This window comes from Poeciliopsis prolifica, unplaced genomic scaffold (assembly GCF_027474105.1).
Source record: "Poeciliopsis prolifica strain line A6 unplaced genomic scaffold, Auburn_PproV2 SCAFFOLD073, whole genome shotgun sequence".
Taxonomy (NCBI): Eukaryota; Metazoa; Chordata; class Actinopteri; order Cyprinodontiformes; family Poeciliidae; genus Poeciliopsis; species Poeciliopsis prolifica.
This window is the reverse complement of record NW_026562448.1, coordinates 908,878-923,617: the sequence shown is the minus strand read 5'-3', so window position 1 is coordinate 923,617 and position 14,740 is coordinate 908,878. Positions and strand designations below refer to the sequence as shown.

Genomic DNA, 14,740 nt, shown 5'->3' with positions numbered 1-14,740 from the left:
ATGTCTTTGCTCCGACACTTCGAGCTTTTAAAGGTTTCACTTTCTCTGAGTCATTTGTTTGAGAGCATGCAGTGATGTCACTGGGTTACATGCTATTTTAGCTTCTCTTGTGACAAAGTCAACAAAGTTGCTGAAGGTTGGAAATGAACCAGTCTCTTCTTCAATCTGAATGACTTGCCTGTTCCATCTTGCTGTAAGCCAATCAGGCAGCTTGTTGAGCATTCGCTGGTTCTCACTGCAGTCATTCAGAACCTCGAGACTCTTTATCTGAGACATTGCTGCTTCACAGCCTCTGAGAAAATCTGAGAACTCTCTTAGTTCAGCGCTGTCTTTTGTTCCAATTTTCGGCCATGACGAGAGCTTATCTCTGAAAGCTTTAGCGATTATGAATGAACTTCCATATCTTTCCTCCAGAATGTTCCAGGCTGAATGGTATGCTATGTCTGTTCCCAGTAGAAAGTAACCCTCAATAGCCTTTCTTGCAGGACCACCAACATACTTTCGTAGGTAGTAGATCTTTTCACCCACTGGAATGTTCTTTCTTTCAATCAGCATTTGAAATGAAATTTTCCAATCCTTGTACTTGATTGGATCACCATTGAAAACAGCAGGTTCTGGAACTGGTAATCGGTTAATGTTAATGGACTCTGCTAAAACCTTGCCAGTACTGTTGCGCCATCTTCCTGCGTGGCATTGTTGGTAGGTTGCGCACTTGAGGTGTTGTCTTGTGGTGATGTAAATGATTGTGCACTTGGATTGAGTCTTGAAGGTTTCAACTTAGGCTGAGGCTGGCTTACTGGAATTGATGTGGTCTTTGATTTTTCCACATCATGCAGAAGATCCGATATTTCTTCATCTGAGTTGAGTTCTTGCTTGTAGACTCTCACTCGTGCTTTGGCAGCTTCCATCTGTTTTACAGCTTCTAAACGTTCAAGCTCTCTTTTTCTTCTTTCTAACATTCTTTGGGTTTCAGCATTCTCTGCCTTTTGTTTTGCAAGTCTTTCTTTGTTTTCCAATTCAAGCTCTTCCAGTTTCTCTCTTTCCCACTCCATTTCTTCCATCATCTTTAGAGTGGCTTCCATGGCTGCAAGTTCTGCTGCTGCTTCTTGTCTTTTGACAGACAACTTACTCGAATGGTTTGAACGTACACTACCCGATTGTGTGGAAACTTGCGAGGTTGTTAAAGTGAACACAGAGCCAGCTTCACTCCAACCAGCCGATCTCCTTTCTATATCTTTCTCATCTTCCTTTTCACCAGTGTTTCCTTGAACTTGGTTTATAAGTTTTGTGAAACTGCATCACATGTGTCCACTCTGCGACGAGTGTCTCTGTCAGGTGTTTCATAACTTCGCAGCTCTTCGTAGGCTTGCTTCACTTCTCCTGAAGCATGTTGGATTTGAACAATGTGATTGTGCAAACTTGGTTCATCAGGTGCTTCAAGTGATCTTTTAGCTTGTTTAGCAGCAGTTTTCCATTTATAACTGATCTTGAAACGAGCTTGAAGCCTGCTCACCTTTTCTTCATGTAGTGTTTGGCCTTTCTCTGTGAGTTTTCTCTGCCTTACACTTTTCCTCAAGCCTTCTTCTGGAACAGCTTGACTTGTTCTTGCCTCCAAGGGGATTGTATCTGAGGCCTTCTCTTCGTGATTCCCATCTTGCTGCAGCTCCATAGCTCCAGCATCACAGTCTTTCTGTGTGGCCATGTCACTGTTCAATTGTGTGTGCACTAAGGGTTTTCTTAACTGTAACTTAAAATGTTCCTATATTAAAAATAATATTTAAAATATATATATATATATATATATATATATATATATAAAATATATAAAATATATATATATATATATATATAGCTTCAAGCGCTAACCTTTCAGTTTGTTCATAAACTTAAATTATTTTCCTTGAATGAACTTAAATGTAGTGAATCTTTAACACTCTTTACACCTTTATGTGTTTAAGCTTAAATTATTTCTATCTTCAAAGACGAACTTAAATGTGGTGTAACAAACACCTTAATCAGAACAATAAATCTTCTTTCACTTGTTACAAAACAGAAAAAAAAGAAAAATAGCTTCCATGTGAAACCAAATTATAACTTGCTTTTAAGGTACCTTAGTTACTATTAACTTGTCAAAACACTTATAATTCACTTGAATAACTTGGTAACAATTACCTTGCAAACATTTACTTATCTATATATTTTTTTCAAACTTAAGCTTTAACTTTATACCACAGCAGATTACCCTCTTAAACACTTATAGAGTCCCATTCAAAGTTAGCAAAGCTAATTCACCTATTCACATTTAACTTATTTTAAACGTGTTACTTGGTGGCAGATTAACCACGCTGCACTCCTGGACTCTTGGCTGCCTCTGGTTCAGGTAACCCTGCATGCAGTCGGTTTTTTCCTTCGATGCTAGAGAGCGACGTCACCCCTTAACGAGCTGCTCGTTGACGGCTCCGCAGCTGCAACAGACTCCGCTCTTCTCTCCACACTTGTCCAGCACGAAGCAGTTGAGTTCTGACTGTTACTCCTCTCGAGTTCAATTAAACTTAACGCAGTTCTTGATTTTCTACAGCCATTTATTTCAGACACGTTCTTCTAGGTCCTCAAAAAATGCCGTCAGAACTACAAAAAAGGTAACACAACCTAAATCAGTTCACAACAAATGGCACAATATAACAAAAGATCCATACAACAAAACTGTACCTCATTAGCTGCATCAACTCCAGAGGAATAAAGTCTAATCTTCTCACAGTCTCTCCAGCTCGCATGACCCACATGGCTCCAAATGCGCCAGCCAAAGTCCCCGGGCAACACATGCCGCGCGGAACAAAAGTTCCCCCTCTATATTCCAATGTACACCCAACATAAAACCAATAAAATTACTACTGCCACCTTAAACATAAAAAACAAAAATAAAAAACAAGAGGCAGTTGTCCTGACAGCAGCCACATTATTATTAGACCAAAACCACGAAGGAAACAATGATTCTAAATACCAAAATATGAACTTTGTTCTGGTGCTGGGCGGTCAGCCGGTCCCGTTCGGACCCAGTTGGCCGGTCCGTTTCTGACCCAGGTCCGGTTCTGACCCAGAAGCTGTGTGTTCTCCTGCAGAGTCATCACTGAGAGCAACAGGAAGTTCTGCCTGGATCCGACTGGACCTGGACCCGGAAACTGCAGACAGAGTTTGGGACAGAAAAACGGCTCCACTGAGATCTGGATCGGAACCGAGTCTGCTGGAGCGGGAAGAACCGTTTGGATGTTTTAACGACACACTGGACGAGTCGCTGATAGTTCTCAATTTTTACTGCTAATTTATGATTTTATAAAGTTTTTGTTTTTCAGTTTGTCTGATGGAGAATTGATCATTTAGGAACATTTATGTTTCCAAATCGTCACTGATTGTTATGAGCTTGAATTTAAGGTTTTTAACAAAACTTTTGTTTCTTTTTGCTGGAAAAGTTGATGATGTTCATCGCAAAGTTACTCATTTCATAATAAAAGCTCTTTATCCTGGTGATCATGAATGTCAGTGTAGCAAGTTCATCTTATTGTTAATATTATTATGAATGAACATTCTCTAAACTTTCAGTGGAACATTTTATTTGTAGTTTCTACTTTTATACTAATTTCCTTTTATTTTTGTTGCCAAGTTAATAGTTCCTGTTGTTAGTTGTTGCGGGGGGCGGTAATTGGTGTGACACATCTCTTCTCCGTGTGCGCAGCCGCAGACTGGTGAGGTTCTCCCTGTGAGCTAAGCTAGCAGTTATGAAATGAAATGTAGTTGCTAAGGTTAGAAATATTAGATTAAGATTATAATAGCTGTTTTATGAGGTCTGTGTTTGATTTTGTTCCATTTATTGTGTTTGAATAAACACTTTTCAGATCTAACATTTTCATTATTTAAAGAGAAAATGCGATTTTAAGTGTAAACCTTCATACGGGAAATGAATGTAGACAGAAACAGATGGAAACAATAAAAATGCAAATATCCCCAAAAGTTTGATCAACATGTTGATTTATTCCTTTATTCTGAGCTCAGCTGGTGTTTCAACAATCATGTCGCTCCATCTACGCCTTAGAGCGACAGAACCAGTCAAACCAGGAATCCATTTTCTGTAGAAAACATCTTATAGATCATGTCTACATGAATTAATCCAAAAACAGAAAACCAACAAAGCAAAAGAAAGGAAGAGGAAGAACAGAGAAATGGAGAAAAAACAAATCAGTTTCCGGTTCTGGTTGGGATTTCAAACTTCACCACTAGATGGCAGTAATAGCCCAATGGGTTGAAAATACGTTGATTTTTGGCACTTTTCTATGGAAAAACATAATTTTAAATCATAAAAAGCAGTCAGACAAGCTCTTGGTGGTTAAAGAGTTTAAATGCATTGCTGTCTTGCTAACATTAAGTTGTAACTTTTATTATTTGATCTGGATTTTAAACAACTTTTTCCAGAACTGGAATCCAAGTTAAGCTGGAAAGTTTCCTGAAAACCACAGAGGAGGAAAAACTTCTGCTAAAGTCCAGTTTAGACAAGAACTGTGACTGATTAATGAAAACTGTGCAGCCCTTGGATGTTTGGCTCTTTTTATTGCTTTTATCAATCAATCTTTTCCCTGCCTACAGAAGAAACACATTTTAAATTATTTTTGTATTTTTATTTTAAGTCCATTCATCATAATGGTTTTTCCACCAGTAAAATTCCAGTCCTGATCTGGTTCTGTGAAAGCCCCGGTTCCATTTCCACCTCCTGGGAACCGAGTCAGAACCACATTGTTACCAACTCCTCATCCAGTCCACGTTTTATTATCACATTTAACAGTTTAATTTAAGCTTCATATCTCAGTTTATTAACAGGTAGATCCTGAATGCGTCTCAGTCGGCTGGAAAACTCGACCTGGTTCTTTAGGGAACCAGAGATTCAGGGGATCATCAGTTGTGAGCGGATCACTGAGACTCTGCTGCCGCGCTTTTCTGATGCTAATCTGACATTTTATCATCATTAATGAACCTTTCATTCAGCTGTTTTTGGTTTTTCATTTTTAATTTGATGCCTCCTGATCAAATCCTCTGATCCCCGGAGTTTAGTGGAAAACAAACACACGCTGTTCAAACGTTTCAGGGTTCTTTCCCCAGCTCTGTTCAATCTGCTTTACTCTGACGCCAGTTCCGTCTGTCTAGTCAAAGTCTGGTTTGGTCAGGTGTGAATGCTAATCGACCCTCTGACCTCAACCGTCTGGGTTCGGTTTGAATGTGAACGCCACGCGGACCAAGACTGCACCACATAGGAAGTGGACGACAGCACAGCATTCTGGGTAAATACAACCAAAGCTAACGTTCTAGCCCAATGCTAACAGAGAAATGACTAAAGAAATCCTCCAGCACTAAACTCTGACGCCTCCATCTTGTTTCATCTGGTGAAGCAGGAATTGCTCTCAGCGTCTTCAGAGGTTTTAGTGTCGTTTCCAGCGCCCCACAGGCCAGGAGGGTAACAGGCTGGTTTGACTCAGCAGAGAGAAAGAACCTCAGCAGGAGTTGTTAAATGTTTGGTACCAAATAACCGAGTCTTCTGGACTATCAGGGGAAATCAGACTAATTTTGGCTGGGATTTAAACCGATGGACAGATTCTATAAATCTGGACTCATTAAAGGGTTGAAGCTGCAGCACTGAACAAATCTAAACCTGAAGAAGATATTTAAAGGAAGACTCCTCAGCTGGAGATCCAACATCATCGGTTCCTCCGGCTCGGATCCTGCAGGGTGGTGACCCGTACGCAGACCGGGCCCTTAGGGGCCACAGCTGGACGTCCCATCTGGATCAGATTAAAGATTTAAAGGGAAAGACACTGGAAATGTCCATCAGAAAGCAGAAGGTGGCAGTGGACCGATGCGTCTCGTTGGACGGAGTCCGTCGCTTTCCTTTTTGGACGCAGACGAGAAGTCTTCCTGCGAGAAGTCACTCATCTCCTTGTGGCGCTCCTGCTTCCACACCCGCTCGTACTCCTGCTTCAGCTCCTGGTAAGAGCGAGAGAAGGTGTGGAAGATGGAGGTGGCCGGGAACGCCATGATGAGGATGCCGCTCAGGATGCTGCGCGCCACCATCTGGCCGGGGACGCTGCGTGGCACCATGTCGCCGTAGCCCACCGTGGTCATGGAGATGATGGCCCACCAGTAGGAGGCCGGGATGCTGCTGAAGCTGTCTGGGGATGCGCGGCGGCGAACGGCGCGAGCTCGCTCTCGGCCAGGTGTGGACCAGCGGCGAGAAGAGGGCGACGGCCACGCAGACGAAGAGCAGCAGCCGAACTCCCGCATGCTGCGCTGCATGGTGACGCCAGCGTCTGCAGGCCCAGGGAGTGGCGCGCCAGCCGCATCACGTACAGGATCCGCAGCGCCCGCAGCAGCCGCAGGATCAGGCTCAGCTTGTCCAAGTAGCCGCGGCCCACCGCCGCCTCGTCCTGCCCTCCTCACCGACGTCGAACACCAGCGACACGTAGTACGGCAGGATGGCGACGGCGTCGATGATGTTGAGCGGGCCGCGAGCGAAGGCCAGCTTGGAGGGAGCGTTGACGAAGCGCAGCAGGAACTCCAGGGTGAACCAGGCCACGCACACGGACTCCACCACGAACATGTTGCGACACTTCTGGGAGCATTCGCCCTGCGGAGGAGGAAACATGGAGACTTTCATCAAACTGCGGCATCCGAGAGGAAACCAAAGAGCCGTTTTAAAGCTGCACAGCAACAGTTCAGACTATTCAGTCTGTCATAAACTAAACACTTAGCCAACTAACTATCCCGTTTAGTGGTAAATATGTAGTTAAATAGCTTTAAACTACATTTGGTTTGTTAGTCTGAGCTACTAATCTGCCTGCTAACTAAAAACATAGTTAAGCTAAAGATTTAAGTCACTGAAATACTTTGGAGGTAAATATGTTGTTCTGAGCTAAATGTCAGCAAGCTAAATTTAACTTCAAACTAAATATTTAGTTTGTAACTGTGAACGTTATGAATGAATGAATGAATCCTAAGGTTTCCCTTCATGGCTTGAAGTGTAAGTCCTGTTCAGGATGCGGTTCATTCTGTTTCACAGATCCAGATTATTTCCTCCTGAACCTCCAGCAGGGCGGGTCCGGGTCACACCTGGAGAAACCACCTGAGTCCAGAACGGGTCGTTTCACATAAAAACATGAATTCAGTTTCTGTCTGGATCAGGAGACGAACCAGAGGAGCTGCAGTGATGTAAGAATGTTTCTGTCTCTGCTGCATGAAAACCATGAGCTGAAAAGCTTCAGTGACAGATTATCTCAAATCGACATGAAGACCAGAAGAACGATGAGCAGAGATCCTGGCTGGGAGGAAACCAGCTGCTTGTTAGTCAGGATCCAGAGGAGAGGCTCTGCCTGCAGGTTACTGTAGAAAATTAATTCAGATTTATGGTTTAAAGACAAGATGGACGCAGCGTTCTGCTTCCTCTCCTTCTGCTAATTTGGATTTTTAGTTTTCGTCCTCAGAGGAAGATTGAAGGCTGACAGTCACAGAAATCCACAGATCAACTATTTAGTACATTTTGTCTTATCACTTGTATGAAAATTAAAATAATATTTATAATTCAGCAGATTGTAACAACAAATTAAGAAAATATTGAATATTCTGAATTTTTAAGCTGTAAACATGATTTATTCAGCAAGAAAGCCTGCAGAGCATCGATTTGCTTCCTGTTGAAACGGAAAAAATCATTTCTTTTCCTGTGAGATTCAACAACAGAACAGCGAAAACACAGACGTGATTAACGAGGCTGTCAGCGCGACAGACACAGCTTTTAGGAAATAATAAAGTGGATATTTTTAATCTGGCCGCCGCCACAGGAAGCTCCGCTCCAGGACACAGGAATGATTCCCTGCATGAGGTGGACCAGAGCAGAGAATCAAACCACAGCAGCCGGGACCGGCCTCTTACCACACCTCAACATGAACAACTTGGACTTGGACTAGGCCGTTATGCACCATAATGCCTCTGACTGCATGTTGGAAGCTGAACTTCTGCTGAACTGAACCTCCAGCCATCAGCAGCTCTACACAAATACAGAGTTCATCAACTAACATTTAGTTTTAAAGTCAATATTTAGTTTGAAACTATTTAGTTGCAACATAAATAGTTACTTATCTAAATGTGTTTCTTGAAGCTACATATTTAGCTCAGTAACTAAATATTTAGCAAGCAAATGTTTAGCTAACTAACAAAATATTTAGTTTGAAGCTAAATATCAGCTAAATAAGTTAGCTTCAAGCTAAACCGTTTGTTTGCGGCTAACTGTTTAGCATCACACAACATTTTGCATGAACTTCAGTTCAGAGATCAGAGCATCATCTGCATGTTTACCATCTCCAACAAAACTTCATCCCACAGCATGACAAGTCCACCACCATGCTTCAGGAAATGAGGGTGTGTGTCCACAGTTTTGACTCTCAACCGAATAGTAAACTTTAATCTGATCTAAGCATGATATGCTGATCTATCCCTTAAAATCGCTGGTGTTTATTATCGTATAGAAAATAAGGAAACGTTTGCTGCTTTTCCAAAAAGTTTCATGATTGTGTTTTGGTAACACAAGCGTTAAATTTGAGCCTGAAGATCAAATTTTAAACATTATTAGTCAGTCAGGACAGAAAGTTGAACTGGTTCAGGACTTTGCTCAGTACTGGGTGGATTCAGTCCCGTTCCCTAAACTGAAAAGCCTCAAACTCACCCGGTTCTCCTCGTCTCTGAGGTCCGGCATGGTACTGATGCAGAGGCTGACCACAGTCACCAGAACCATGAAGATGGACAGGCAGGCGAAGATCTTCCCCGCCAAACCCGAGTGCGGGTTTTCCCATCACCTCCCGCAGCGCCGACACCAGCCTGCGGTAGCCCTTCTCCGCCTGCGGGGGTCTCTCCTTCAGCTTCATCCTCTTCTGCCTCCACTCCTCCTCCTTCCGCCGGCGCTCTGCCACCTCGTCCACCCGGGTGATCATCCGCCGCCGGCAGCAGCGCTCCATGTGGCCCGGTCCACGCCCCAGTAGTCCAGCTCATCGTGCAGAGAGACGGCGCACAGCTCCCGGAGAAGACGCAGCTTTCCCGCCGCCAGGAAATTCAGGATGACCCTGAAGGCCGTGGGGTTCCGGTCGAAGAAGAATCCCGACACGTCTCGTCGTAGTCGTCGCAGAGCCGAGCGATCTCCTCGGCGTGGTGCAGGAGCGAAGACGGGCCAGCCGCTCTGGGGGAACTGCTCCAGCGTGCTCCAGGGAAGGCGTAGCGGTTCCCCCCGACGTTGATGAGGACCTGCACGGCGTGGTCCACCGTGAAGGAGGCCTGGGGCTCCCGCAGGCAGCCGGGCGCGCTGGAAGTACACCCCCTTTAGGGTCTCGGTCTCTGGGATCTCAGTGAAGAACCGGTCCAGGCTGCTATCGTCGCTGCTGATGGAGTAGGTGCTGAAGTCATGGTTGGCATTGCTGATGATGGGCATGCTGGCAGCAGATCCGGGACGGAATAGAAGAACTTTCTGTGGGTCGAGCTAAAGAGGAAGACCAACTCCGAGCAAGATACTGAAAAGACAGAAAAACTAGAAGTTAGCCTGAGATGCTGCTCAGCTCCGATCTTCTCTCATGTACGCAAATGTTTGTCAATCTTCTGCTAATGCTGAAAATCACAATGACGTGAATGAGCTTGTTCCAGTGATGAGTCATTAAAAGTCAAAGCAGTGATGGATGAAAACCATTGCCCTCCTCATTCCTTGTCGTTTCTGCCAGTAGTAACATCCAGTGTGGATGTAGCTAGCAGGTGGAGATGTTTTGACTTCTTGTAATTAAGTTAGAATATAAAAACAGAAATACTAAACTATCATTCAGGATAGTAAAAGTCTAGTAAAAACTAATTTTTAAATATCTGGAATGTAAATACAGAAACCAATTCTGTTAAAACGGCCTGCCATATCCCCGTGTTCCCTCTTTCCTCCAGCAGGTGGCGCCTCTCAGACTTCTGGGGATCTAAACTCAATCTGTAGCTTTAGTCCATCAAACCACCGGAACAACCTGCTGCTGTGAAGCAGGAATTACATAATATCATAGATTATCCAACTGACCGCCGGAAGCTGCAGCATCACCAACAGATGAACTTTAACCTCCAGCTTTAACACGGTTCTCTGGTTTAGGTTAGAAACTTCTGGATCCCGGCAGAGCTGCAGACTCGATTCAATCAAAATCAAAATCAGAAAGTTAATGGGATGAAACGTGAAGCGGAGTCACCTGTCAGGGCAAAGGTGGAGCATAAGGAGTCCTCAGCCCAGCCTGTCCCCGGATGTCCACCTGTCCCCCGGGATGTCCACCTGTCCCTGGGATGTCCACCTGTCCCTCGCAGAAATAATAATGCGTTTATTTAACAGCGGTTTCCTGAAACCTGCTGCTTTGTTTTCATCTTGTTCCGACAGCAGGACCTTCCTCCTCTTCCTCTTCTTCCTCCTCTTCCTCCTGTCTAACAGGCGGTTCCGCTCTCAGAGGTCGGGAGAAGTTTGTTAAAAGCAGGAAATGGATCCGGAGACGCACAGATTCCTCAGGTTGGTCCGACTGAGATCCGTCCTGCTGCGCGGACCGAACCGAACAGAAAAATGATCCGGTTAGAAGAGCTGGCAGGTCTGGAGCGGCCAGCAGGGGGGCGAGAGTGAGGTGGACTCACCTGGAAAGGCAGCCAGTTCTCTGTGGAAAAGAAATCACATTTTTATTCAGGGTTGATATTACAGTTCCCAAAATCGATTTAAAACAGAAGCAAATCCACCGCCCGTCATTCTGCATGAATGAAACACCAAACTGTCGTTTTGCGGACAGAATAGATCATGACAATCACTTACTGCTGCCCCAAACGTCGAACGGAACCGAACCGAGAGACGATGCTCAGTGAGTCCGTCCATGATGGATTCATGTTGTGACTCTGAGTTCACAACATGAACAGATTCTTCTGCTTCTGTAAATGTTTCATCTGTTGGCCTTTAGCTTCTGAGTCAAATACTTATCTTAGCTAAGTTGCTGTCTAGCTATTCAGCTTATGCTACTTAATTAGCTTGCTAATTGGGTCGGCAAAAACTTACTATTTGGTTTTAAATTGAACCTAATGTTTGAGGCTAACTAGTTAGCAAGCTAAATATGTAGTTTGAAGCTTAGCTAGCTTCAGTCTAAATATTTAGCTTCAACTACATATTTAGCATGCTAACTAGATAGCATCAAACGAACTACAATCTGAATATCTTGTTGTCTAGCAACATATTTAGCTTCAACTCGACATGTGGAGACATGCTAAATGAACAGTGTTGTATAGTAACGAAGCAAAAATACTTCACTACTTTACTTAAGTATATTTGGAGCATTCATACTTTCCTCGAGTATGAAAATTTTTGATAACTTTCATTTTTACTACACTATATTTCTGAACTTAATTGCAAACTTTTACTCCGATCCATTTTCAATGTGTGGTTTAGTTACTCGTTACTGTGATGGAGGACCCGTCACGAGTTAGGGCCTAATTAAAGAGTTAACACACACACAAACACACACACATACACAAACACACACAATCACATACACAAACATACACAAACACACACATACACAAACACACACAATCACATACACAAACCTACACAATCACACACAAACACACAATCACATACACAATCACACACAAACACACATACACAAAACACCAATCACATACACAATCACACACAATCACACAAACACACAATCACACACAACACACACAAACACACACAATGCTTACTTACGTTTTTGTTGCAGCTTAAACTGGCGCGGTTCATCGTGGGGTCACGCTGTGTTCCCGCTCTGTCATTTATTTATTTTTGTCTCTTATTAATTATTTTGTATACTTTAAGAATTGATTTGACTTAGGAGTAATTGCTTAGTTTTTGTTATCTTGATATGACTTTCTATGGGTGGAGCCTGTGGCTTTCTATGGGTGGAGCCTGTGGCTTTCTGTGGGAGGAGCCTGTGGCTTTCTGTGGGTGGAGCCTGTGGCTTTCTGCGGGTGGAGCCTGTGGCTTTCTGTGGGAGGAGCCTGTGGCTTTCTGTGGGAGGAGCCTGTGGCTTTCTATGGGTGGAGCCTGTGGCTTTCTGTGGGAGGAGCCTGTGGCTTTCTGTGGTGGAGCCTGTGGCTTTCTATGGGTGGAGCCTGTGGCTTTCTGTGGGAGGAGCCTGTGGCTTTCTGTGGGAGGAGCCTGTGGCTTTCTGTGGTGGAGCCTGTGGCTTTCTGCGGTGGAGCCTGTGGCTTTCTGTGGGAGGAGCCTGTGGCTTTCTGTGGGAGGAGCCTGTGGCTTTCTGTGGGAGGAGCCTGTGGCTTTCTGTGGGTGGAGCCTGTGGCTTTCTATGGGTGGAGCCTGTGGCTTTCTGTGGGAGGAGCCTGTGGCTTTCTGTGGGAGGAGCCTGTGGCTTTCTGTGGGAGGAGCCTGTGGCTTTCTGTGGGAGGAGCCTGTGGCTTTCTGTGGGAGGAGCCTGTGGCTTTCTGTGGGAGGAGCCTGTGGCTTTTCTATGGGAGGAGCCTGTGGCTATCTGTGGAGGAGCCTGTGGCTTTCTGTGGGTGGAGCCTGTGGCTTTCTGCGGGTGGAGCCTGTGGCTTTCGTGGGTGGAGCCTGTGGCTTTCTGTGGGTGGAGCCTGTGGCTTTCTGTGGGAGGAGCCTGTGGCTATCTGTGGGAGGAGCCTGTGGCTTTCTGTGGGTGGAGCCTGTGGCTTTCTGCGGGTGGAGCCTGTGGCTTTGCGGGTGGAGCATGTGGCTTTCTGTGGGAGGAGCCTGTGGCTATCTGTGGGAGGAGCCTGTGGCTTTCTGGGTGGAGCCTGTGGCTTCTGCGGGTGGAGCCTGTGGCTTTCTGTGGGAGGAGCCTGTGGCTATCTGTGGGAGGAGCCTGTGGCTTTCTGGGGGAGGAGCCTGTGGCTTTCTGCGGGTGGAGCCTGTGGCTTTCTGTGGGTGGAGCCTGTGGCTTTCTGTGGGAGGAGCATGGCTTTCTGTGGGAGGAGCCTGTGGCTTTCTGTGGGAGGAGCCTGTGGCTTTCTGTGGGTGGAGCTGTGGCTTTCTGTGGGTGGAGCCTGTGGCTTTCTGTGGGTGGAGCCTGTGGCTTTCTGTGGGAGGAGCCTGTGGCTATCTGTGGGAGGAGCCTGTGGCTTTATGTGGGTGGAGCCTGTGGCTTTCTGCGGGTGGAGCCTGTGGCTTTCTGTGGGTGGAGCCTGTGGCTTTCTGTGGGAGGAGCCTGTGGCTTTCTGTGGGAGGAGCCTGTGGCTTTCTGTGGGAGGAGCCTGTGGCTATCTGTGGGAGGAGCCTGTGGCTTTCTGTGGGTGGAGCCTGTGGCTTTCTGCGGGTGGAGCCTGTGGCTTTCTGTGGGAGGAGCCTGTGGCTTTCTGTGGGAGGAGCCTGTGGCTATCTGTGGGAGGAGCCTGTGGCTTTCTGTGGGAGGAGCCTGTGGCTTTCTGTGGTGGAGCCTGTGGCTTTCTGTGGGAGGAGCCTGTGGCTTTCTGTGGGAGGAGCATGTGGCTATCTGTGGGAGGAGCCTGTGGCTTTCTGTGGGAGGAGCCTGTGGCTTTCTGTGGGAGGAGCCTGTGGCTTTCTGGGGTGGAGCCTGTGGCTTTCTGTGGGTGGAGCCTGTGGCTTCTGTGGGTGGAGCCTGTGGCTTTCTGTGGGAGGAGCCTGTGGCTATCTGTGGGAGGAGCCTGTGGCTTTATGTGGGTGGAGCCTGTGGCTTTCTGCGGGTGGAGCCTGTGGCTTTCTGTGGGTGGAGCCTGTGGCTGTGGGAGGAACCTGTGGCTTTCTGTGGGTGGAGCCTGTGGCTTTCTGTGGGTGGAGCCTGTGGCTTTCTGGGGTGGAGCTGTGGCTTTCTGTGGGAGGAGCCTGTGGCTATCTGTGGGAGGAGCCTGTGGCTTTCTGGGGGAGGAGCTGTGGCTTTCTGTGGGAGGATCATGTGGCTTTCTGGGGGAGGAGCCTGTGGCTTTCTGTGGGAGGAGCATGGCTTTCTGGGGGAGGAGCATGTGGCTTTCTGTGGGAGGAGCATGGCTTTCTGGGGGAGGAGCATGTGGCTTTCTGTGGGAGGAGCCTGTGGCTTTCTGTGGGAGGAGCCTGTGGCTTTCTGGGGGAGGAGCATGTGGCTTTCTGTGGGAGGAGCCTGTGGCTTTCTGTGGGAGGAGCATGTGGCTTTCTGGGGGAGGAGCATGTGGCTTTCTGTGGGAGGAGCATGTGGCTTTCTGGGGGAGGAGCATGTGGCTTTCTGTGGGAGGAGCATGTGGCTTTCTGGGGGAGGAGCCTGTGGCTTTAAAAGAAGGGCTCTGTTCAACAGTCTGCAGCTAAACTCTGGAGAATCACACTAGAGGTGATACATGCTGAACTAAAGTACTGCTGTGTTGATTTTAATCTGCCATGGATGTCTATCACCACCAATACGATGCACCTGTTTCACTTCTCCCATTAAACACCAAGTTAACTAAAAGCTCTCCCTCTTCAGATGTCAATAAGCTGCATTTCCCTTCCAATTCTTTTTTCTTTTGCATTATGACCAGTTGTGTCCACCTGTAGTTTGTGAAGTAGAGTAATCGTAACAGGTTTTTTCTTCATGTTAGTCGCATTTCAGCACTGACCTTACTAAAAGGGAAAATTTAAGGCTTACAAAAACTTTGTATTTTCTGTCTTGGAGGGTTTACTAAGAAGCTGGTT

The 14,740-nt window shown here is 46.1% G+C and overlaps 1 pseudogene; it reads right to left on the bottom strand.

Moving 5' to 3' along the window:
• Positions 1 to 5,868: 5,868 nt before the first annotated feature.
• On the bottom strand, positions 5,869 to 10,618 carry LOC129352196 (potassium voltage-gated channel subfamily G member 1-like; annotated as a pseudogene).
• Between the last annotated feature and the right edge of the window lie 4,122 nt (positions 10,619 to 14,740).